The sequence below is a fragment of the Neovison vison genome, chromosome 2, assembly GCF_020171115.1.
Source record: "Neovison vison isolate M4711 chromosome 2, ASM_NN_V1, whole genome shotgun sequence".
Taxonomy (NCBI): domain Eukaryota; kingdom Metazoa; phylum Chordata; class Mammalia; order Carnivora; family Mustelidae; genus Neogale; species Neogale vison.
In genome coordinates, this window is record NC_058092.1 from 203,787,789 (window position 1) to 203,814,475 (window position 26,687).

The window sequence follows — 26,687 nt, forward strand, 5'->3', positions numbered from 1 at the left end:
TTCACCCCACCTGTGCTTGCTCTCTCTTGCTCTCTCAAATAAATAAATAAAATATTTTTTAAAAATGGTAAGGAAAAAAGAGAAAGCAAAAGTAGTCCGTGACTGAGAAAGAAAGTTGGTTAAGAATCTACCTTCAGCTCAGGTCATGATCCCGGGATCCTGGGACGAAGCCCCACGTCAGGCTCCCTGCTCAGTGGGGAGCCTGCTTCTCGTTCTTCTGCCTGCCGCTTCCCCTGCTTGTGATGGCTCTCTCTCTCTCTCTGGCAAATAAATAAATAAATTCTTTTAAGTAATGATGGTGGAAGTGTGAAAACACAGGTAGACAACACCCCAAAAGAAAGAGATGAAAACACCAAACAGTGGTATTCTTTGGGTGATAGATGTTCAAGAGAGTTTTTCTTTGTACTTTGTTTTCTGGGATTTTTTTGATAATTTTTATGACATATTTAAGATGTTTGGTCTGTGATGTTTAGAACTGTAGTAAACACAAAGATTGTGGGTCCAAGGGTCTCAGTTACGAAAACCTGAACGTTAGAAACGCTATTTTGGCTGTTCCAAGGGCTCAAGTCACCTCCCCTCATCCTTGCTTTTTATTTTTAATGTGTTTTTGATAGTTAGGTCAATATAAAAATACTATTGTAAACATAAAAATAAAGATAGATCCTAAATTCAGGGGCTGTTTTCTCAGTGATTTAACTCCTTAGCCATTAAAAAATTGATTTCTCATGCTCTCTCTCTAATAAATAAAGGAAATCTTTTAAAAAAAATGGATCTCTAAGTAACAATAAAAATTGCAAGTAAATTGATTTAGAACAAAATAAAATTCTTGGTTCAAACAGGATGAAAATAAGTCTTCTGTCTGGAAATATGAAATTAGTGTTCAAAGGAATATAATTCCAGGATCTCCTGAAAGCACATCAATGTGTGAAAAGTCATTTTGTTTGCTTCCCTTACATAATGCACGTATTACAGTTTGAGAAGCTGCCTGGGTTTGTTCCATTTAAATGCTCTTTGACAGTGCTGTCACTGTGTTTCTGGCAAGCCCAGCTTTACGTAAGCCTAAACCATATGGAAATTCCAAGATTAGAATAATTTGGATTCTATCCTTGGTACACACTGTGTTTATCAGTGTAAGATGACGGAAGGTCTCTCTGTAGGTGAGATAGGTGGGTTTGGATTGCAAACCCATCTCTGTTAAGACTCAAGTTGCGGGATCTCATCCACTGGCCCCCTCCATCAGACTAGCCAGGGGGCCACTCTCTGCGGAACTCTGTGGCCGCCATGCTCCCTTGCCCTGGGGCACCTGCCTTGTAGCAACTCGAATGCATACATGTTCTGTTTAGGTGTTCTATTTAACTGGAAGTGAATTCTAGCTCTGCCTGTTACTGCTGTGGGCTTTGGATCATTCAGCTGTCCAATTTTTGCGGTGGGAAAATTCACTGAGAATCAATTTTTCATATTCTCCGTATCCTGCGCTCACCATTCTCTTGCTAAGAACTCTTGGTATTTTCTTGCCTCGGAGTTATTTTGTACCAGGAAAGCAGACATTGCCACGGAGCAGCTTTTCTTTTATAAAAGTTCACATTCTGCTAGATTCTGCCAGGTGTCCCTAGGAGGAGAGGAGAAAAGGAGATTCTTTGAAGGCAATAGGAAGGAAGAGACAAATACTTCTGTGTCACTAGAAAAGGGGTATCTGGGGGGAAGAGGTCTCCCCCAAAAAGGATCTGCATGTGCTGAGTGCAGAGGCCAGAGGAGGAAGCCAGTGCTCAGAGAGGATGGCTGTAAACTGAGGCATATCTTGAAATACTGAATCCTAGGGACTGGCACCCCAACCTCTCAGACATCCTTGACATCCTATATCGCAGAGAGCCATGGTATGTCCCAAACTAGAGGAAGCTCTTCTGGTACAGAAAACAGGTATCTAGCAGATTCTTGTGCCCAAAAAAGAGGCATGAGAAGATAGGCCCTCTCCATGCTTTGTCACACAGGGCAAGATCCAGAATTCTGCAAGGAAAGCCCCTGAATGGTTTAGATATCATCTCCTGCCCTCACAGTGGAATCTTGCTAGGAGTTGGTCTGCATTAAACTGAAAAAATAAAATAAATGGACATTTCTTACACATTTGGTATTGTGTGTACCCTTCTTTGTGTGTCTGAGCCTCTATTTCTTCATCGGATCCTGAGGGCAAAACACTTCTCTCACAGTTCACTGATGGGATTAAGGAAGGTTAACACGTGAGGCCTGGGAGAACACTCTGGCATATTTACTAAGTGCTCCCTTGCTGCTGATTCTCTGAAATAGTTTTTTTACTTCTTTCTCACCAAGATGGGACTGCTAGTACAAATGGCAGAAGTTGGTACCAGGACTTCTGGAAGGCCTGGGGCAGGGGAAGGTCAAGAGGTAAGGTTTTTTAATAGTAGTAATAATGATAGCTACCATTTATTAAGAACCTATTATAGGTCAGATACCCCTGGACTATAAATCATGTCAGTGGTTTTTAACCTGTTCTGCAGAATTGTAAGATTCCCTGGAAGGTTCGGGAACTGCAGTGGAGAGCAAAAGGGAGACCAGTGAGTTCACATTCACAGTTGCTTTCTCTACTTCAACTAGATCAGTTTTGCTTTTACCTGTTTAATAGACTGATCCTCTACAAAGGATTTTATTTGAAATGTAGTATGTTTGTTAAACATGTTTGAGAACTTCCACAATGATGTTGGGTCCAGGTGGCAGTAAAAACAAACACATATTCTTTAGACTACCTCTCCTGGTCTAAACCCTAAAACTAACCTAAAGTATATATATATATATATATCTGATATCTGAAGATGATGCTGACTTACAAGATGAATTATTCTGAACCAAATATTCTGGGCGAACTGCTGAAGGACAGAAAGTTGAACTGGGATGACACGGGAGGGAACCATTGTCTGACCTTAATGAAGAGAACATCTTTAAATCATGAGAGAGGCTTCAGTATTGCTACAAGCTTGGGGTTAGTGGATATAGGGAGCAGGAGGCAGTCCCGATCTAACATTTAGTGTGATCTGTGTAACATTACACCAGAAGGAACAATCTGTTTCCTCCTTCCACCTGGGTGATGCAGCAATCAGCAAAGACAATTCCTGTGAAAAGGACCACTGGGACATTACCAGCAGGGTAGTATACACGCCAAGAGGCGTGTATACCCCAAAAGAAAATGGGAGTTCCCAGGTCCAGAGAAAATGCTAATGACTTACCCAAACTGGTAGTGTGTCCTACCTCTTCCCTAGAAGCACAGGAAGCAGAAAGTAATAAATAGGTAAGTACTCAGACATATAGGCAGGCTAAGAGGCAATTGAAAATGCAAACATGACACAAACAAGAATCCCCAAACATTTGAAGAAAAGCAAAGAGGAGTTCAGAAGGAGAGAATAGAGGGAATGGAGGTGAGGATATATTCAAGAAAAACAGAAGGATGAAATATCTCATTGTCAATGAAAGACATGAAACTTTCAATGAAAGGGCCTGCTTAGAATGAACAGAAAAACAAAAAAAACCTCAGATCACACCTAGACATTTGATGGTAACACTTTAGAAAACAAAGGATAAATCTAGGATTTATCCCTAGATAAATTAACAGCTAATGTAAAGCATATTATTTGGGAGAGGAAGGAGAATACTGTCTTTCATTAGAATATTGTAAAAATGATAGGAAAAGCCTGATATAGGAATAGGGTCCACAAATTTAATCACATAAGCTTAGTTCCTAGGGTCTGGTTCACAATACAAAGTTTAATGTTTTCTGATGGCTTCTATGTCAATGCGGAAGACTTTCAAATATGAATGCACATGGTTCCTACCCTCACAAGGTTCACGATTTAGGACAACAGATAACTTTGAAAGGAAATAAACATTAAGAGTGATTGTCACTGGTTTTAAGATTACAGGTGAGTTGGGCGCCTGGGTGGCTCAGTGGGTTAAGCCGCTGCCTTCGGCTCAGGTCATGATCTCAGGGTCCTGGGATCGAGTCCCGCATCGGGCTCTCTGCTCAGCAGGGAGCCTGCCTCCTCCTCTCTCTCTGCCTGCCTCTCAGCCTGCTTGTGATCTCTCTCTCTCAAATAAATAAATAAAATCTTTAAAAAAATAAAAAAATAAAAAAAAAGATTACAGGTGAGTTTATTTTCTTTTTATAAAGTATAAGTAATATTTTCCATATATTCTGCATAGTTATTATATGTCTTTTGTAATGAAAGCAATAAATCTTATAGACACTGCAAATTTACAAAGCAAACTTTACTTACAAAACAAAATGCCAGTTTTATTTATTCAGCTCCGTTCAAGGTTTGGCGATAGCAGCTGAGGGTATACACAGAGGATTAAGAGTAAATCCTTACTCACAAGGAAGATTAAATCATTGTTTATGGGGTGCTTGGGGCAGAGGGAGCTGACGAAATGTTTAGCAGGCAGATAAGCAATTATGTTTCTTTGTTGCAGAAAATAAAGACTAACTGGAGGTAGATGTATTTTATAAAGCACAGTGTAGCTTGTTGTAGCAGAACGCTTTTCTATTCTCTAATTGGGAAATGCTTCCATCTCTTGGCTGAAGATTTATAAGATACTCTAGTCCATATCAGCAGCATACGGACAAAGGATCTCTTAGGGTGGTAAATTTTGAGTCATGCTTATTATCATCTATGCAAGGTCAACTTATTAATTTCAAAGAGACATTGTCCTACATTTTCCTCTTAAGAGTAGGGCAATGGAATAGTAATAACAGCAATTACTCTGTTTGACGAGCAGTTACTCTGTGCCAGGCATTTTACATTAACTATCTTACTGGGTCTTCACAACAAATCTCTAAGGTAGGTATTATAGGCCCACATTCTCTTATCCAAAACCCTGGGGACCAGATGTGTTTTGGAAATGTGAATTTTTTTGGAATTTAAAAAGCAATTTGGCATATGGTGCCAACACTAGTAACTTTGTAACATCCCAAATGGTTATGGAACACAATATTTCTACAGAGAAATGTATGAAAATTCGCACTAAGTGGAATAAAGTCCATAAATAATGTTACAATTTATTTACATAAATAAACTTATTGGCAAATGAAATTTGTTGGTAAATAAATTTTACTAGGATATAGGATATCTATCTATCTATCTATCTATATAGGATATCTATAGGATATCTATATAGGATATATGAATACAGACCATAAGGACTTAAACTTATTTCTTTTCTTGATTATGATAAATATTTTTTTTTAAAGATTTTATTTATTTATTTGAGAGAGACAGTGAGAGAGAGCATGAGCGAGGAGAAGGTCAGAGAGCGAAGCAGACTCCCCATGGAGCTGGGAGCCTGATGTGGGACTCGATCCCGGGACTCCAGGATCACGCCCTGAGCCGAAGGCAGTCGTCCAACCAACTGCGCCAACCAGGCGTCCCTGATTATGATAAATATTTTTAAATGAAATTTTAAATTTGTATTGATGAAAAACTAACCTAAACACATGCAAGAAATAGTCATCACACTTCTGGTTGTTTGAGAATCTTGAACTAGGGGTTAGCATTGTCTGTGAAACCAGGCTGGAGCTGGACATCTGATGAGCCACAAATGGGATTCTTAAGGGACAAAGAGGCATCACCACAAGTAGCCTTTCTACAGACTTTCCCTGTTGTTAACTGGTCTCCTTAGCATAGGTTTTGGTCTAAGCAGTTTCTCTCTAATTGATTAAACTGCCATGATCTCTTGCTCACTGACGGATGCACATTGTTCAAGGCTAGCAATTAATCAGTCACACATTTTCACCATATACTCTATAGAGACTTTTTAAAGCTGTGCTCATGTCATCATTGTCATTATTACTACTATCTTCATAGTGATCTGTACTTAACACTATCTCAGCAATTTCCCCATCACTGAAAGAACGCATGATGGGTACCTCATTATCAGTGTTCAGCATTTCTTCAATGTCACCTTCTTCCAATTTATTGGAACTTCCAACTTCTCCCAACTTACTTTAGGCTGATAAGACTTTTGGCATAAGTAATGACTTAAAAAAAAAAAGATTTTATTTATTTATTTGACAGAGAGAGAGCACATGCACAAGCAGGGGGAGCACCAGGCAGAGGGAGAAGCAGGCTCCCCACTGAGCATGGATCCCAACATGGGGCTCGATCCCAGGACCTGAGCTAAAGGCAGACACTTAACTGACAGCTATCCAGGCACTCCAGTAATGAGTTTTGGTAATATCTTCTCATTGCAATCTCTGAATCTTTAAAAATCTTCATCAGTGAGGTCATTTTTTTCCTTTCCTTTTTTTTTTTTTTAATTTATTTATTTGAGAGAAAGAGAGAGAGAGATCACAAGTAGGCAGAGAGGCAGGCAGAGAGAGAGGGGGAAGCAGGCTCCCTGACGAGCAGAGAGCCCGATACGGGGCTCGATCCCAGGACCCTGAGATCATGACCTGGGCCAAAAGCAGAGTCTTTAACCCACTCAGCCACCGAGGCACCCCTCATTTTCAAACATCATTGGAGCCCAGTGCAGTGCCAAACATTAATTTATGTTGACTTATGAACATCATTCCAAGCATTAGCAACTGCATTGATGGCATTTTTAAGACTAAATTTTTATAAAGAAAGTCTTGGATTTTCAAACATCTGTTAACTGACACAAACATGGTGTTTAGGAAAAATAAGTGTTTATAGTTGCTCTTCGTAATTTTTTTAAAAAGATGTATTTATTTGAGAAGGGGGGAGGGAGAGAGGGGGAGAGAGAGAGAGAGAAAGATCACGAGTAGTAGGGGAGGGTAGAGGGAGAAGCAGGTCCCCTCTGAGCAAGGAGCCCAACATGGGGTTCTATCCTATCCCAGGACCCTGGCCTGAGCTGAAGGCAGATGCTTAACCAACTGAGCCACTGGGGGCCCTACACTTGCTCTTCATAGAGTATAGAATTCCTGGATCACAAGGCTGTATTTTGGAAGTCACACTGAGGGAAAAGCAAATGCTGAAAACATTACTTTTCACAAGAATTTCAGGAGGGGGATGTGAAGAACAGTTGTCTAGGAATAATAATAATTTGCATCTGTCTTGCAGTCCAGATTGCTTGTATTGAGCTTATGCTGCTGGCACAAGGTGCTTATGGAACCAATGAGAAAAGATTCCTCTTGTTACCAATGTCTTCCTGTTTACATAATAATGCACAGGTAAAGTGCATTATTCCCCCTCTCTCTCCTCAGTAAAGGAGGCTAAGGTGGGGCTGGATCCCAGGACCCTGGGATCATGGCCTGAGTCAAAGGTAGATGCTTAACCGACTGAGCCACCCAGGTGCCCCTGCACATATCTTTTAAACACCTTGGATATTGGGATGCCTGGGTGGCTCAGTGGGTTAAGGGTATGTCTTAGTTCTTGGGTCATGATCCCAGGTCCTGAGATCAAGTCCTACATGGGGTTCCTTGCACAGCAGGAAGCCTGTTTCTCCCTCTGCCTGCCACTCCTCCTGCTTGTGTTCTCTCTCTGACAAATAAATAAATAAAATCATTGCTGATTTCGTTTTGTGTATGCCTACAGCGTTAGCACACCCAATAGTCAAACTTTGTTTGGCGTCCTTGAAATCCTTCGGTGCCCTTTTGTCAGCTGTTAAGATTTTTCTAGGAAAACAGGACCAGGACAGAGCTGTTTCATCAGCATTGTCAATTTGCCCTGGCTAAGGTTTTAGTCAGGTATTATCTTAGCAAATTCATCAGTGGTTTTATAATCAGTAGGAGCTTTTTCAAAGATTTTAAGATACTTGATACAATGCCACTTTTTACATTTCTGCAGCCAGCATTCTGAATATTCACTTTCAACACTCAGTTCTTCATGCCATATTCTAGGTTGTTTCGCGACCAACAAACTAGTCATTGGCATATCTTTTTTAAAATTTTATTTATTTATTTATTTATTTTTCAATTTATTTATTTTCAGAAAAACAGTATTCATTATTTTTTCACCACACCCAGTGCTCCATGCAATCCGTGCCCTCTATAATACCCACCACCTGGTACCCCAACCTCCCACACCCCCGCAACTTCAAACCCCTCAGATTGTTTTTCAGAGTCCATAGTCTCTCATGATTCACCTCCCCTTCCAATTTACCCCGACTTCCTTCTCCTCTCTAACACCCCTTGTCCTCCATGATATTTGTTATGCTCCACAAATAAGTGAAACCATATGATAATTGACTCTCTCTGCTTGACTTATTTCACTCAGCATAATCTCTTCCAGTCCCGTCCATGTTGCTACAAAAGTTGGGTATTCATCCTTTCTGATGGAGGCATAATACTCCATAGTGTATATGGACCACATCTTCCTTATCCATTCATCCGTTGAAGGGCATCTTGGTTCTTTCCATAGTTTGGCGACCGTGGCCATTACTGCTATAAACATTGGGGTACAGATGCCCTTCTTTTCACGACATCTGTATCTTTGGGGTAAATACCCAGGAGTGCAATTGCAGAGTCATAGGGAAGTTCTATTTTTAATTTCTTGAGGAATCTCCACACTGTTCTCCAAAGAGGCTGCACCAACTTGCATTCCCACCAACAGTGTAAGAGGGTTCCCCTTTCTCCACATCCTCTCCAACATATGTTGTTTCCTGATTTTTTAATTTTGGCCATTCTAACTGGTGTAAGGTGATATCTCAATGTGGTTTTAATTTGAATCTCCCTGAGCGCTAATGATGATGAACATTTTTTTCATGTGTCTGATAGCCATTTGTATGTCTTGATTGGAGAAGTGTCTGTTCATATCTTCTGCCCATTTTTTGATATGTTTGCCTTTTCGTTTGTGTTGAGTTTGAGGAGTTCATTATAGATCCTGGATATCAACCTTTTGTCTGTACTGTCATTTGCAAATATCTTCTCCCATTCCGTGGGCTGTCATAAGGGGGAAATACATAGCCATCCAAGCCTCCCTCAAAAAAATTGAAAAATCCAGAATACACCAGCTGTCTCTACACCTTAAAGAACTGGAGAATCAACAACAAATCAAACCAACTCCACACATAAGAAGGGAAATCATCAAGATTAGAGCTGAAATCAATGAGGTAGAAACCAGAGATACAGTAGAATGTATCAATGAAACTAGAAGCTGGTTTTTTGAAAGAATCAATAAGATCGATAAACCATTGGCCACACTAATCCAAAAGAAAAGAGAGAAAGCCCAAATTCATAAAATTATGAATGAAAGGGGAGAGATCACAACTAACACCAAGGAAGTAGAAACAATCATCAGAAGTTATTATCAACAGTTATATGCCAATAAGCTTAGCAACCTAGATGAAATGGATGCATTCCTGGAAAAATATAAACTACCAAAATTGAACCAGGAAGAAATCGACAACCTGAATAGACCGATATCTAATAACGAGATTGAAGCAGTGATCAAAAAATCTCCCAAAAAACAAGAGCCCAGGACCTGACGGATTCCCTGGGGAATTCTACCAAACCTTCAAAGAAGAAATAACACCCATTCTCCTGAAGCTGTTTCAAAAAATTGAAGCAGAAGGAAAACTTCCAGACTCTTTCTATGAAGCCAGCATTACCCTGATCCCCAAACCAGACAAAGACCCTACCAAAAAGGAGAATTTTAGACCAATATCACTGATGAATATGGATGCTAAGATTCTCAACAAGATCCTAGCCAACAGGATCCAACAGCACATTGGCATATCTTTACTTCTTTGTTGTCGAATCTGTTCAATCAACACGTGGTCAAGCTCTTTGTTTTTGGCCTTATGCGATGTTTCTCTGTTTTTCATCAGTTCTTGGTTACGACTGTCACTACACAAGTTTAACAGCTCATCTTTCTGTCTCTTGAAGTCACAGATGGTGGATGTTTCCAGAGCAGTCTTCAGTAAGATGTCTTACAGACATACTACCGTTATCTTCTGTAATAACTCCATTTTCTGAGCTGTGCATAAAGACCCATGTTTCCTTTTCTTCTTCTCACTGTTACCCATGGGCATGTCTTTAAGTCTTTTGGGCATTTGCACAGTAAAGTTAATCCCCAAGTCACAAAGTGTCAGCAAACAGCAGAGGGAGTGTGTGATGAACAGGAGTGCTAAGACATAAATAAGTGCTAATCTTGTTTGTCCGCAGCGGGCTTTGCTGCCAAATCATCCTGGGGCCAGACTTAAAAAGATAGTTGTGTGTTTCAGAGAGTTTTTCCTTTTTTGTTTTTTATCCTATTTTGGAATTGCGGAGTAGAGATTATGGACTCATATTAAAAAATACCATTTTTATGATAAAAAGACTGAGGCTCAATTAGTAACTTGCCCAAGGTAATGAAGCTATTATTTGTCTTTTTCTGCCTCTGTTCAATCTCCTCAAATTTGGTCACTTTGCTGAACAAAGACTTCTTATTTCGGTATCATTGTATGCCAAGATTATTTGAGTTGAAATATTTTTAGCAAAGGAACCTGATACTCTTGGCTGTTTGACTGGCATAGTCAGAAGTTGACTCCCAAGCTGGATAACGTGAAGATGTCTTGGCAAGAAGTGGCTGGAGATGCTAAATTTATAGTCATTGAATATAGATGTTTCTTTTTGTACCAAATTATCTGTTTGGTATTTATCTGCCTAGTTATTTATTGTCCCACAATGAGCAATCAGGAAAACTGAAAGAAAACCACTCATTTCCGATTATGTCCCAAACACTCCCACAAATTTCCCTTAAATATCCACTCATTTGAAAGGTTTTTGGTTTGTTTTTTTAACTGTTCCACAAATTATATATCCCAAGTGGGACTCAGAATTATTGTTAATCAAGCTCAGAATTAAAACACATTTTAGACACTCTACTAATAAGTTTCTTTCAACTTAGAATTCATGAGAATTTTGAAAGTAACCTCTTCCAGGCTTTTCTAATACCTTGGGACACAGCTGACAAATGTACAAAATAAATCTAGATGGAGTGCAGATGCTCAGGGACAACACACTTCGAAGCTATGGCAACTGGATCCTGAGACACCGAGTGTAGTTCCTGGAGAAGGAGCTTCGTGGCACCACCCTCACCGCTGGGCCCCATGCTGCCCCTGTAAGGACTAGCTCTGAAACACATGCTGAACTCTGTTCTCATGTTTTCTCATGACAGCAAAACCCCTCTTTGGGTTTCTTTTGGTTAGCGAAAACAGGTGCGAATATAGCTCTTTTGTAAAAGTGAAGCGGAAAAATGTGAACTTTCAGGGGCGTCTGGGTGGCTCAGTCGTTTAAGTGTCTGCCTTTGGCTCAGGTCACCATCCCCGGGGTCCTGGGATGGAGGCCCCCCAGCTTCAGAATCACTCCCAGTTCAGTGGGGAGTCTGCTTCTTCCTTTCCCTATGCCCTCCTTCTTGCTCCTGTGTTCTCTCTCTCTTTCTCTCAAATATATAAATAAAATCTTTTTAAAAAATGTGAACGTTCAAGAAGTGGGGGGGGGTGCATGTATTATTATAGAAGACTGAAGACTGTTGATTCAGTCCCAAGTCCTTCTCCCTTTTCCCAGGAGGTGCAAGAGCAGTCAAAGAGCTAAGGGGTTTATAAAGTGAGTAGAGCACAGGTGCTGTAATCACAGAAAAGTTTAAAATTTAGTAAGTAAATATGAGAAATGAATAAAATCCAATGAGGATTCTCTCCCTTAGGAGAGGAAGAGATCATATCTGTCAGGTAGGGCGAGATTGCTCTCACATTACTTTTCAGCACTGGTCTCTCCCATTTGACTATACTAATAAGTACCATTTACTGGCTATCTTCTGTGTGCCAGGCTGGCACACAGAGAAGCTGGTATTTAAGAAGCATCAGATTCAGAAAGGTCTGTTGACCTTGCCTAGTGTCACAAACTTCTAACTCACAAAGCCTGGGATCTACCTCTTTGACTCTAACACCCTATTTTTTTCCTTCAACATACTCTTTCCTTTTTCCTGAGCAAACAGTCTGCATTCTTGCCTCTCCCTTCATTATAGTCTAATCTACTTTATGGTGTGTTGTTCCAAGGAGTAAAAATCTCCTGGTTGCCCAAAAAAAGAACAATTCTAATGACTGGTTTGGGGGAAATCTCCTTGAACAATTAATCAAAGCACAGAGAAACCTGCTTGATGCTTGTCCTTCTTAGACATATTTCTTCTAAGAGCAAGGTGTTGCTTTGGAACCACAGTATTTTGGCCAGTATTGGGATGCTCTGAATTAAATTAGAATGAGCAGTGGGGTGACTATGTTTTTGGTTCTTTTGGGACTACTATCAAAGAATGCAATGCTCTTGAGAGAGAGTTCTATGATAGCAAAGAAAAGAGCTTTAAAAAAAAAACTTTTTAAATGTAAGCAATTCTTTCCAGCTATTTAAAAAAATACACACCTTGGCACTTGTCTTTAGCTGGAAAGAAAAGTACCTCCAAACAGCCTGAATAGTAGTGGTAGCAATGCTGACTATCTCCTAGAGTAACTGAAATGTTTTTTCAGAAATACCAACTTTTAAAAGAGACATTGATTAATACTCACAGATCAAATTTTTACAAGATTTCTCACAGATTAGTTATATATCATTCAGTAAAGTAATTAAACCTATTTTATCAAAGCAGATCATGGGATATTTATTCTGATTATAATCAATTCCCATTTTATTTCCTCTTCTGAATTATTTGATTTTTACTATCTCCCAATAACAACACATAATTCGCTAGCTGCTGGACAAATTAGTTAACAGCTTTGTGAGAGAGATTGGCCATATGCTCATCAACTGGGTTTCCTCTTCCTGAATGTGTAGGAAAACCACATTTCCCACTCTCCCCTGCAGTTAGATTGGGTTCCTTCCAACGGAATATGAGCAGCAGTAACATACATCACTTCCAGACCTAGTAAGAAATCCTTCTGGCACCCTTATTCAAGTTCTGTTTCCCCTCTGTTAAGTCCTTGGAGGTCAATACTGCAGATCACTGACTGAAAGGATTCAAGGCAGTATTTTGAAGGCAGTTGCCCAGGGTAGTACTCACAATGGTAGTATATCAGAAATGAATGAGAAACAAAACAGTGTGGAGTTGTTTTTTACAGCAGCTGGCTTTAATTAGTCTAATTATTATATACCTTTATCTTTCATTAAACACATAAGAAAAGTTTGGTTGTGATGTCTAATGCAATTAATGACTTTATCTCTGATTTTTAAGCATGCTTTCTATTATGTTAAGAAATTTAATATCAGAATTCAAATTATGCATATGTACATTTCTTAAAGAATATAATACCTGCTCTCATAGGTCTTGCTACATCAGTAACTTCTAGTTTTAGCTGGATACCACTTTGCATTACTGCTAGTTAAGCAATAAAAAAAGTATTACTTTGTTTTAATTAACTAATGTAAAATGATTTATATTAGATCTGTATGATTTTAATCTTTTAAAAAAAGATTTATTTATTTTAGAGAGACAGAGAGAGAGAGAGAGAGAGAATGAGAATGAAATGGGGGAGGGGCAGAGGGAAAGGAAGAATCCTCAAGCAGACTCCCCCCAAGCACAGAGTTGGACTTGGGGTTCAATCTCACAACCCTGTGATAATGACCTGAGCCAAAACTGAATTAGCCATTTAACCAACTGAGCCACCCAGGTGCTTGTTTATCATTTTAATCTTGACTGCTTTTGGAAATACATCGTACAACACAGATTCTATAACTCAGCTCTCAGTGTTTTTGATATTATTCCTTAAAACAGACATTAACAGGGCGCCTGGGTGGTTCAGTGGGTTAAGCCTCTGCCTTCGGCTCAGGCCATGATCTCACATGACCCATCTCACATCACATGGCCCGATGGAGTCCCGCATCCAGCTCTCTGCTCAGTGGAGAGCCTGCTTCCCCCTCTCTCTCTGCCTGCCTCTCTGTCTACTTGTGATCTCTCTCTCTCTGTGTATGTCAAATAAATAAATAAAATCTTAAAAAAAACCCCAGACATTAACACATTTATTTAAACTGAAGAATAAAATCAGACTTTTTCTAACAGAAAATAATTCTTACACTGTGTGTTATAAACTGATTAGTTTGACAGTGAGGACTGGCTTTTTTAATTAGGTTATATGACATTTCCCCACATATTCAATAAATGAAACCTGTAAGATTTTGACAGAAATATATTTCAGATACATAATGAAAGAAATTTTATAAAAAATATTGCATTTGCACATATATTGAAAACAGTATTTCCAATTTTTACTGAGTATATTGGTTTAAATGAAGTGCCACTGTGTAAAAGAGTAAAAGGTATAATTGATAGTTACTTGTTGATTTTTTTTTAAAGATTTTATTTATTTATTTGACACACAGAGAGAGAAATCACAAGTAGGCAGAGAGGCAGGCAGAGAGAGAGGGAAGCAGCCTCCCTGCTGAGCAGAGAGCCTGATGCGGGGCTCGATCCCAGGACCCTGAGATCATGACCTGAGCCGAAGGCAGAGGCTTAACCCACTGAGCCACCCAGGCACCCTACATGTTGATTTCTAATAAATCCTTTTTGGTGTAGTTTAAGAGTTTGAGACTCTAATGTCTGTGTAATAAAGCTCTTTCTAATTTATAGCTTTCAAGAAAATTAAAGAAGATCTAACTGAACTGTCTTTAAAAATAATTTCAGATAATAAGTCACTCTTGTTTTTGGCATCTAATTTGAAAGCTGCTTAAAGAATTGGGTGATGTTGTTATAAAGTCTTTATATTCCTACATTACTTTCTGTATAAGCCAACTTTGGTTATTTATTTTTAGATTTTATTTATTTATTTGACAGAGAGTGGGAGAGTGAGGGAAATCACAAGCAGGGGGAACAGCAGAAGGAGAGGGAGAAGCTGGCTCCTCACTGAGCAGGGAGCCTGAGGTGGGTCTTGATGTGGGGCTTGATCCCAAGATGCTAAGACCATGACCAGAGCCAAAGGCAGATGCCTTTGGCTCTGGTCATGGTCTTTGGCTCAGCCTAACCGACTGAGCCACCCAGGCACCCCTATTAGGCAACTATACGCTTACATATATAAAAATGAATAACAGCAATAGAAATGATAATCTGTCCCATTTTAGATATAATATTCTTCCATGAGCACATGAACTAATGGAAAAATAAATCCCCATTAATCTCAATAAATGGTATGTTTCTGAAAATTTCTACTTAAATGTTAGTAATTATAAAAATATTTAATATATTTATATTGTTTTAATTTCTTGTAAAATAATAATTGTCATGATAACTACAGAACTGTACTTTTAACTTGGAATAAAAAATAACATCTATATAAGGATTTTTGTTTGAGAGACATGATAAGGTGATTAATAAAAGCCTATTTGACACAAACACTTCATTAGGGTAAAAAATTTATATTAGCGTAAAATTCTGGGGAAGTTGGGATGAAAGGAATTTGGGAAATAAAACCAATGCTAGTTTTCTGATTGTTAGAGAGAAGCTTGTTCATGCAGTTTTTAAAAATGTGTGTCATCCTCAAAATTGCAAATATGAGATCATACTATACTAATTATTCATACCTTGGTATTTTTTTCTTGTGTATCTGTTTTTTAAGAAATTGGTTATGCTTGGGCATGTCACTTAAATTTTCAGAACCTTGTTTTATTCCTCCCCACCTATAAAATAAAAAAAGTTGAACCAGACTGTCAGGTCCATTACATGTCCCTAATATTCTACACCTCTGTGACCAAAAACTCAAATATATTCTTTTAGATAACTGAAAATGAACAGTATATAAATATGCATTTCTTTTTTCTTCTTCCTCATTTCCTCTCTTCCTTTCTTCCCTCCCTTCCTCCTAATCGCAAAGGCCCTATTGGCATACAGTAAAGATTGCATTTTTTGAGGGATTTATTGAAACTAATCTCACTATTTATCAATTAATCACAGTAATTCAATGGCTTTCTTTAACGAAAAATGGCCATGCTATTCATGCCATCATTATATTCCCTAGTAATTGAAATCCAAAAAGTGCAATATTTTCTACAATAAAAAGATCATGTTGGCACAGTCCTATTTCCTCTTTCTGAGGAAGCTAGAATCTTAAAATAGGTCATCAGAAATAGAACTCTTTGGAATAGATAAATGCAGCAGAAAGTCTATAATTGTTGTTGAATATGTATGTGAGGTCCACTAGCACTGCCCTGTGTATTTTGAAAGCAATGCAAGATATGATCTATAAATAGGACCATTTTGATTTTAAGTAGTTCCATTTTGGCAATGGAATGTTGTTGTTTATCTTATTTGTTATGTTGTGAGCAGTGACAAAAGGTCTTGAAAAGTTAGTGCTGAGCTTTTCTTTCCTGCCCAACACTTCCAAGGGGTTAGATCTTTCTGTGCAGATTTGTGGAGAACTGAGATTGTTAGATTAGGGATACAAAGAGAAAGAAACAGTTAATATCCAATTGACTGACTTCCAAAAAAGGGCATACAGAGAGAGACCCCATGAGAAGCGATGGTTGCTGGCCAGTGACTGCAGACCACCCCCAACATTTGAATGAGCATGCCACTCTGTGTAGAGAAGCCATACATGCTGTTGTCGTCCCCAGGAGGCCCTTATAGCACCTGCACTTGGCTTCTTGCACCAACCAGGTGAAGGATGTCCACCTGTGCCCTAAGACTTTGCTAGACTCCCACTTGACCTGCTCTCTATGGATTTCACCCTTGTCAATGGGACACACTTTTCAGAACAGTCTGAGTTCCTTCACCACCAGAGAAAACTGAAGATGGAGTAGAATCAGAAGCCCCAGCTTTGGCACTTGGAAGGGTCTAGACAGTGGGAAACCCATTTCAGGTTAAATGTGTATATATTTTTATTAGGAAATACTAAGGTGTTAAGGATAATGAAATAGCATATAAGAAAGTATACAGCATTAATTCATTTATATATTCAAATAATAAACTTTAATTGAATACCTAATGAAAACTTATAATAGCTCATATTCTGAACCAGGCCCTATGCCTAGGTACTAGGGACACCAAAAAAAAAAAAAAAAAAAAAGTTAAAAAAGGCTACACCATCATAGTCTTCAAGGACATTATCCTTGGATGTTAGAAGTCCATAGCACACCTGCAAGACTTCATTCACTGAACAAATAATTTATTGAGCATCCACTATTTACCAGGCACTGTTGTGAATACTAGGGATATAGTGGTGAACAAGATGGATGAGATCCTGGTCTTGTAAGCTTACACTGTGGTGGGGAAGATACAGTATAAACAAATCAGGTAATTTCAGTTGTTATAAGTGCTATGAAGAAGGTAAAATAGGCCAATGTGATAGAAAGTAACTGGTTGGGGGGTGAAGGGAACAAGTTCAGGTAGTGTGGGCAAGATAGCTTCATTGGGGAAGGTGTTTGAAATGAACACTGAATAATAAGGAGTTAGTAACACCAAGAAACTTGGAAAGCAGAGATGGAACGGAAAGCACAGGAGCTCTCAGACAAGTACTAGTCTAGTGTGTTCTAGAAAGGTAGTCAATGGTACAGTCTCTGCAGGCTCACAGGAGCGGGGAGCCTCATTCAGTAAGGAGGCGATGGGATCTTTATGGCTTAACATACAATGAGTGCTTAATAAAAGAATGGTATTTTTCCTTCTTTCCTCTGATGAACTACTTTAAAAAATGTTTACTGCAAATGTAAGAAGAGCTTAAATACCCTCCCATATTCCACACCTCTAGTCCTGCCTCCCAGAGGCAACCACTCTTAAAATTTTAGTTCTTTTGGCATATCTTTGAATAGCATGCTCCTAGTCTTATTTCTTCTCATATCAATTATAGATATCATCTATTTACTTCCTATAATGACAAGCATTTAGCTAAAGAGCCTTACGGTCATATTTTCTTCCTCTACTGGCTATCTCTGCACCTCTACAAAATAAACTTTGACATCGGGATGTTGTCTCTTGGCTCCCGTCTCTTCAACATCGGGATCCTTCATCTCTTGGCTCCCACATTGTAAGACTGACAGGTTATAGACCCAGTTCTCCCCATTGCTTCTCGTCCTCCACGTCTCTGCAGCCTCCTATGGCTCATAGAATGTAATTCCCACTCTCTTTAGCATGTTATACCGGGCCCTTTAGGGTCTAGCCCAGCCTACTTTTTTCATTTCCTGTCCTCATCCATGTTAGCAATACTCACAGTCACAGCGAACTACGTACTCACAGTAGTACATGGTTTTGGAAACTCTGGCATGCTCTTGTCTTGTCCTCATTGCCTGAAACTGCCTCCCTTGGCAGTTCCCTGCCACTTATTCATTTTAGCCCACATGGCACTTAAAATCTTTCCTGGTTCATGACATTTATGAAATTGAAAAATATTTACTGAGCGGCTGTTTCACGCAAGGCACTGTTTCAGGTGTCAGGGCTCTAGTGGCCCAAGACACACACTCATGAGCTCACATTCTAGCGACTTAAGAAGTAGACCTAATAAAAATAATCATAAAATCCACTATGTGGCAGGACTGTATTAAATGACTCACATGTGCTATTTTAATCTTTACAACTTCATAAGACTTGAAAAGGTAAAATACTCTTCCTGAGGTCACTTCCTATAATGAGCTAATATTCAAACTCAAGTCTGTCTGACTTCAGAGCTCTTACTCTTAAGCTATACTCACTCTGCCCCTATTATTCCTTGTACACTTCTACCATAACATTAGCCAAATTGCTTTGAAATTGTACATGGGGTTCACCATATAAACCACAAGGCATACACAATTATTTGTGTTGATTATTTTCTCAATGTTCTCAGATGCTACAGAAGTAGTACCACTCTAGATGCACAGGAGAGAAATGAATGCATTACACATATTGGGTACCTTCAGAAATTAGAGATTAATTCTTTCTAGAAATCTCATTCGAGAAGGGCTTGCTTTAGACTGAAGGCTTCTAAGGGTAGAAACATTTGATGCATATTGGGTGCTTGGCAAATTTTTGTTGAATCTGCCATTCAAAACTTTGTAATCAATATATACTCAGTTTCAGGGCTGAAAAACTATGTCAGTCCCACTTTTGGAGGTGGCTTTGCACAGAAGGTAGGCACTCGGTCTTCTTTTAATAGAATTATAGGGGTATTGGGTTTAACCTTTGAAAAGCCATAGAATGCAGTGGTTAACTGTACACCCTTTAGAGCCAGATTACCCAGATTCCAATTCCATTGTTTACTATGTACACACATTTAAGAGGTGACTATGAAACATGCGTCAGGCACTTTCAAGTACTTTACAAATATTACCTGAATGAAACTTCTTAACACTTCCATGTTAATCTCTGTGGTAACTTTACTACTTTTTACTAGCTCCATGCCTCAGTTTTCTTTTCTAAAATATTTTACTTATTTGACAGAGATCACAAGTGGGGAGAGAGGCAGGCAGAGAGAGAGGGAGAAGTAGGCTCCCCACTGAGCAGAGAGCATGATGTGGGGCTCGATCCCAGGACCCTGGGATCATGACCTGAGCTGAAGGCAGAGGCTTTAACCCACTGAGCCACCCAGGCGCCCCCTCAGTTTTCTTTTCTGTTCAAGGGGGATAATAACAAAAAAACACCTCACAGGGTTTACCATTAAGATTAAGTGAGTATAAAGTGCTTAGTCTCTGGCACATGGCAAGTTAGTTGCGACTGTTAGAGTACCAGTAGAGGCTGTGAGGAGAGAAGGAAATCAGCTTAATGTAATTTAACAATTTCTTCATCTTATGCTAATGCTCACTTCAAGGGGACAGATGGAATTATTTGGAATGGGGATGATATTTGAAGCATCTCTGTCAAGTTGGCTCTGTTTCTAAGGGAAACCCCAGTGGCTGGTGCTGAGATGGAAAACATAGGGAAAAAGTACCTCTGAAACCTGTCCACTTTTCTGTATCTGCGAATCCACGCTATCATCTCTTGCTGGGATGGCTGCTGTAGTCTCCTAACCGGTTCAGCAACTCTTCTTTGGCTGCCTTCATTCTCTGCTCCAGATTAACCTTTTCAAAACAGAGGAAAATTAGACTGTATTGTGCTCATGCTTAAAACAGTCCACTGGTTTCTCATTGTGCTTAGATTAAGGATGTAAATCAGTGCTTAGTTGACTGAGTCTTGTAGGATCCAGTCTTGGCCTGTCCCTGCAAACTTGGTTCCGGCCATCCCTCCCCACAGTCTTCACCCCAGACACATCTGCCTTCATTCATTGTTCAACAAGTATTTATTTGATCACCATGGATTTATATAGTCACAGTGACCAGGAGAAACACAGTTCTTGTACTCAAAGAACTTACATTTGAGGAGGTGGGGGAACAACAAACACAACAAAAATCAGATGTATATAATAACTGCTGGTGGTATAGAAGTATGAAAATAGAATTGAGCTCACAAATTTAAAAAAAGGGGGCCTATTGGGATAAGGTAGGCAGGAAGTCTTCTCTTAGAAGTTAATATTATAGGGGCACCTGGGTGGCTCAGTGGGTTGAGCCTCTACCTTTGGCTCAGATCATGATCCCAGGGTCCTGGGATTGAGCCCCACATCAGGCTCTCTGCTCAGTGGGGAGCCTGTTTCCCCCCTCTCTCTATCTGCTGCTCTACTTGTGATCTCTCTCTCTCTCTGTGTCAAATAAATAAATAAATAAAATCCTAAAAAAAAAGAAGTTACTATTATAGAGAGATCTAAAGGGGAAAGAACAGTGAGCCACATGTCGAATGGGGAGGAGGCAACAACCAATGCAAAGGTTCATATATGCAAGAGAGAACCTGGTCAAGTACCCAGAGCAGACACCCTCATTGCATAAAGGGAAGAGGGAAGTGAAGTTGGCCAGTGGGTGATCCTATAAGGCCTGATAGATCATGGTAAAGAATTAGAAATTTTTCTTTTTTACTTTAGAAAATCTAAAAAGTTGTTTTTAAAAATTAGAAGTGTAGCACAATGTACATTGTTTCATGTAGAGATGATGATCCACCTAGATCCACCAGTTATTTAACCTTTTTACCACATTTGCTTTTTTGTTCCTATTTTCCCTGTTCTATTTTCTTGTTCCCTCTCACTTCTCTTTTGTTTTTGTTTCATTTTTTGGCCAGATCTTTTGAAGGTAAGTTGCTGAATAGTGAGGCAAGTTATCTTCCCCAAACAATCTTCTACATAGTCACAAATTATCACATGCTAAAACATTTAATATTGGTCCAGTATTATCGTATAGTCCATATTTAAATTTCTCCAACTGTCCACAAAATGTTTTTCTGTAGTTACTTCTTAAAAAAATAAAACAATTATGGACCAATATTTATGAATATTGTTTGTAATATTTGTCTCCTGACTAATGCAATCCTCCACCTAGTTTTTTTTTTCCCTTGACCCTGACACTATTTCCCTTGACATTTTTTTTTCCTTGCCCCCTTGACATTTTTTGAAGAACCTAGGCCTGTTGTCTTTTACAGTGTTCTACATTGTTTTTGTTTCCTCATAGTTAGATTTAGGTTAAACATTTCTGGCACAGATATCATCAGGTGATAATTGCTCCATTGTTGGTGATGCTGTTTCCTCATTTGGCTAAGGTATATCTAATAAATAAATCTCTATGTTGTAATATTACCCTTTCCCTTTATGATTGTGAAATCATCTCTAGGATGCTCTTTGAGATAGTGTTCAAGTCCTGTTCCCCAACAACCTTTCAGCCAATGATTTCAGCATTTCATTTCATTTCAGCCACTGTTTCAGCATGTATTGATAAGATTTTATTTATTTGCCAGAGGGGGAGAGAGAGAGAGAGATATTGAGTGAGCACACACGCATGGGTAGCAGCAGGACTCAATCCCAGGACCTAGGGATCATGACCTGAGCTGAAGAGTGATGCTTAAATACCTGAACCACCGAGGCATCCCTACCCATATTAATTTTTATATTGGAAAGTGCAAAATGGGGATTTTCTATTTATTGCTTCATTTGTATTCATGAACTGGCATTCCTGTGTAAAGAATTTTTCATTTTTATTTCATCTCTCCCTTTCTTTTTTTTTTTTAAAGATTTTATTTATTTATTTGACAGAGAGAAATCACAAGTAGATGGAGAGGCAGGCAGAGAGAGAGAGAGGGAAGCAGGCTTCCCGCCGAGCAGAGAGCCCGATGCGGGACTCGATCCCAGGACCCCGAGATCATGACCTGAGCCGAAGGCAGCGGCCCAACCCACTGAGCCACCCAGGCGCCCCTCATCTCTCCCTTTCATGGAGACAACTTAAAAAAAAAATTAAATCTGTTTTGCTTTCTCACCATCATTACTCTTTTCAATGCTCAAATTGTTACAAGTGTGGTCAACAGCAGCTCTGTTAATCCAGGTCCAATATCCTTTGAAATGTCCCTGTTAATCTCTAAGGACTTCTTTGGTTTCTGAGAAGAATGTTCTAAGCTCATTTTGCAATTTCTTTGCTCCAGGTGTGAATTAGCCTTCTCTCCAAGGAGCACTGATTCCTCTTAGTGATGAATGGTATTTAGCAACTGTGTGGGTGGCTTGATGCTAGGTGTGCTTCTTCTCACTGGGGAGTTGGGGTTTCTATGCCTCTAGGCCCTGTTAATGGACCAATTGAGATTAAAAAAAAAAAATCACAACTTGATTTTGCTACCACCAATTCAAATCCAGCACTGTGGGATTCTTCCTTAGCCTCTATCATTCTGTATTTGTTATCTTCTTCTTCTTCTTTTTTTTTTATTGAAGGTCAAGCAAAGCTTTATTTCTCCTACCATGAGAACCTCAGTTCTAAGCAACATGAATATATTTCCTCATTTGCTTTGTCCTATAACTCATGCATAGTAGTTTCAAAATTGCTACACCAATACCCCTTTCAACATCAAACCTACTAGGTGAAGTTATTGATTTCTTTGCACTGTACATTGTATCCCACAACTCCTAATTCCAGTTGATAGAGTACTGTGCTCAATTAATTGACTGAATGCTTTTTCTCTGTATAGTTATGCTGGCAATTTGATATTCAAGTATGTTCACTTCTTTCTTTGTATTAAATTTTAGGGCTTGTTTTTATTTCCAGGGCTTTAGATTTAATGTTTTTCTTTTTAAAAGTTTTTTTTTTTTTTAAAAAGATTATTTATTTATTTATTTATTTGACAGAAAGATCACAAGTAGGCAGAGAGGCAGGCAGAGAGAGGAGGGAAGCAGGTTGCCCGCTGGGCAGAGAGCCCGCCCGATGTGGGGCTTGATCCCAGGACCCAGAGATCATGACCTAAGCTGAAGGCAGAGGCTTAACCCAGTGAGCCACGCAGACGCCCCTAGATTTAATGTTTTGAAAAGGCAAAAAAACTTATATATATGTATATGTATGTATATATATGTATGTATACACACACACACGTATATATATACATATATTTATATAGGTTATTCAGAGAAGCCACACTGCCATCACTAGTCCCTGCAAAACATTCCTACCCCCCACAGGGAACTATTTTCAGCTAATTTTCTGATTTACAGTTTTTGAATTTATTTCTTAAAAAACAGGTACAACATGTGTGTAGTATGTATGTATGTCTACTTTCTTCTTTCTTACACAAAATTTAGTGTATTTTTTAGGTTCTTTTGTATGTTTTCTTCCCTTAAAAACATAAATATGAATTTTTTCTGAAATCACTGAAGAGTTTTAAGACAGGGAGTGACTTGATCATTACACCTTGAAATTAGTTTGGTTGCTCTATGAAGAATGTTGTGGAGGAGAGCAGGATCTTAAGCAGGAAGACAAGTTGGGAGGCTATGGTGGTCTGGGCAATGAAAAGGAAATAGGTGTTTATTTTACTTCTAACACAAAAGCACAACAGATACATTTGTTTATGAACTGAGTGAAACTGCTGAGGGAAAAGGAGGACCCAAGGATGATTCTTTTATTTGTCTTGAGTAACTGGGCAGGGACATGGTGGTGTTATTCACTGAGATGGAGATTGGGGAGGAGAGAAGTTGGGGTTTGGAGTGAAAAATCACCATCCCATATTGAATATAGTAGAGATGTTAAGTGGGTATTCAGATATTTGCATCTGTTTGGCGTTCAGAGATGTCTGGAAAGGACGAGGAATTTGGAAGTCACCAGTAAGGATAAAGATACTTAAAACCATGGGAGTTGATGAGGTTGCCAAAAGGACGACTATAGAGGAGAGAAAAAGGTGGGTTCAGGACCAAGCTCTGAGGATGCCCATTATTTAGAGGTTAGATAGAAGAGACAGAAAAGGAGATTAAGACAGGTGGTTAGTGGGGCACCTGGGTGGCTCAGTGGGTTGAGCCGCTGCCTTCGGCTCAGGTCATGATCTCAGGGTCCTGGGATCGAGCCCTGCATCAGGCTCCCTGCTGCTTCCCTCTCTCTCTCTCTGCCTGCCTCTCCATCTACTTGTGATTTCTCTCTGTAAAATAAATAAATAAAATCTTTAAAAAAAAAAAAAAAAAGACAGGTGGTTAGTAAGGTTGAGAGTAAACAAGGACAAAGTGACTTTTTGCTGACCCAGAAGCCCAATGAGGGTGGCAAGGCTCAAGCATTTAACTGTGTGGCTGCTTCTGGGAGCAAGATAAAAATAAAAGAATCCATTGGATTTTTTTTTCTTCCCCTGTATCTTGTATTATTTTTCCTATGCCTGGAATGCTTACTCCTTTCTCTCTTTTTAAAACCTGGTTAATTTCCTAATGAGTTGTGGAGATGCAGATCAAACATTATTTTCTCAGATTCCCCGTGATACAGTCTTACAGCTCTTAGAATATTTTCCTTGAAACCACTCAGTACAGTTGTAATTTCTCAATTATTTGTATTTTTAAAATTGATTGTTTCTCCCATTAGAAAGTGAGCTCCTTGAGGTTTAGTGTCTGTTTTGCTCACTCTCCTCCACTGTTTCCCTACCTTCCAGCCTAGCATTTCGCACACAGCAAGCAGGTTTTCAATAAGTATTTGTCAAATAATAAATAAACAGAACCCCTGGAGGGTTCAGGAGGCAGGACTCAGTAATGGCTGATAAAAGAAATAAAAGGCAGGGGTGGCTGGGTAGCTTAGTTGTATAGCATCTCCCTTCCACTCTGGCTCTGGTAATGATTTCCGGGTCATGGGTTGGGCTCCCTGCTCAGCAGGGGAGTCTGCTTCTCCCTCTCCCTCTGCTACCCGCCTCCCCTTGTGCACTTACTTGCACTCTCTCTCTCTCTCTTAAATAAATAAATCTTAAAAGCAATAAAGATGTTGTGAAGTATGACAAGAAACAACAGATTTAGGGGTACACCTGCCTGAAAGAGCAAAGGAGACTTTGAAACTGAGTTCACCAAAGACTTTCGTCCCAGACCGGAGAGGAGGAAATAGCTTTTATTTTATCTTTCCTCGTGTCTTCCCCTTTACATTGACTTTCTCTGTTCTCTCTCTCTCTCTTTTTTTTTTTTTTAATTTTATTTATTTGACCGACAGAGTTCACAAGTAGGCAGAGACAGCCGGAGAGAGAGGAAGGGAAGCAGGCTCCCCCAGAAGCAGAGAGCCCGATGCGGGGCGGGATCCCAGTACCCTGGGATCATGACCTGAGCCGAAGGCAGAGGCTTTAACCCACTGAGCCACCCAGGTGCCCCTTCTCTGTTCATTTTAACTCTTGGCCTTGCATCCTCTCCTCTACTCCAAAATGGCTCACTTTAAATGATTATCTTGTGGGGAAAGAAGATGAACTGAATGAGGAGACAGTGGGGAGTTAGAGAAGAGGCAAGTGGAGGGAGATACATAGAATGATAAGGTAAGGAAGACTTGAAGTTCATCAAAGTAGGTATTCTAAAACTGCTCCTAATCAAGCAAAATAGTAAAAAATAAGACCCTATGTAAGAGGGTGGGTCTATGAAATCATTCCGCTGACTTAAATTCCCAACTCCTCCCTTAATAGCCGTAGGTTTTTAAGCAAATTACTTAACCATATGAACTCAGTTTCCTCGGAATCGATAAAATGGAGATAATAATAGTACCTACCTCAAAGGGCTGTTCTCAGGATTAGTAAGACGATCCATTTTATATGCTTAATACCAAGACTGACACAAGGTAAAATTTCAATTAACTTTAGCAGTTATTTTTCTTTAAAATCAAGGACAGCAGGGAGAGGCGGCCTAAATAATAAATGCTTGTCGTGAATATTATAGCAACACACAAGAGGATCACTTTAAAAGAAGCAGATAAGGCTCTACTGGCACTTAAGTTTTGAGCAAAGACCTTGCCTACGCATGGGATTTAGACTGTCACAGCACAGCGCCTGGCAGCGGTAGGTGCTTTATATTTTCGGAATGGCAAGAAAGATTAAAAAAGAAAAAAAAAAAAAAAGAAAATGCCCATAAAAGTCTATTCTGGGAGAAACTTAATTCGTCCGTCCAGGAGGGTCACTGGGGATGACAGGCGGGGTCAGGCAGCGGGAGAAGTCTCCCTCTGGGTGCGGACTGCCCTAGTTCTAAGCGACTCTCGGGAGGCGAAGCCTGCTCCCGCCTGCGGGGACGCATCAGGGCAGAGGCTAACTCTCTGTTCTTCCGCCCGTCCCTGGGGGAGTCTCGGGACCAAGTGCTGTGGCAGCGGCCTCACCTCCAGGCCTTTGCTACGTCTCATCTCCAGGACGGTATCCGAGACTGGCGTCCATGCCAACAGAGGTGGTACCCGCCGCAGTAACCACGCAGTGCCCCAGCCCGCGCTGCACTCCTGACTCGGCGCGGAGCCCCAGCCCTCCTCCCGCCCGCGGCCCACCAGCCCCTCCGCCCAGGGACTG

The 26,687-nt window shown here is 39.7% G+C and overlaps 1 long non-coding RNA gene across 2 annotated transcripts; it reads right to left on the reverse strand.

The window, feature by feature from the left end:
• Positions 1–234: 234 nt before the first annotated feature.
• LOC122900912 lies at positions 235–26,571 on the reverse strand. 2 transcript variants are annotated; one of them, XR_006383331.1, is made up of 4 exons: positions 26,507–26,571; positions 19,807–19,936; positions 1,481–1,609; positions 235–260 (listed from the first exon to the last, which is right to left on the reverse strand). It is a non-coding gene; the product is annotated as an uncharacterized LOC122900912 (long non-coding RNA). The 2 variants fall into 2 exon arrangements; XR_006383332.1 differs by lacking the exon at positions 26,507–26,571 and adding an exon at positions 25,910–26,485.
• Positions 26,572–26,687: the final 116 nt, after the last annotated feature.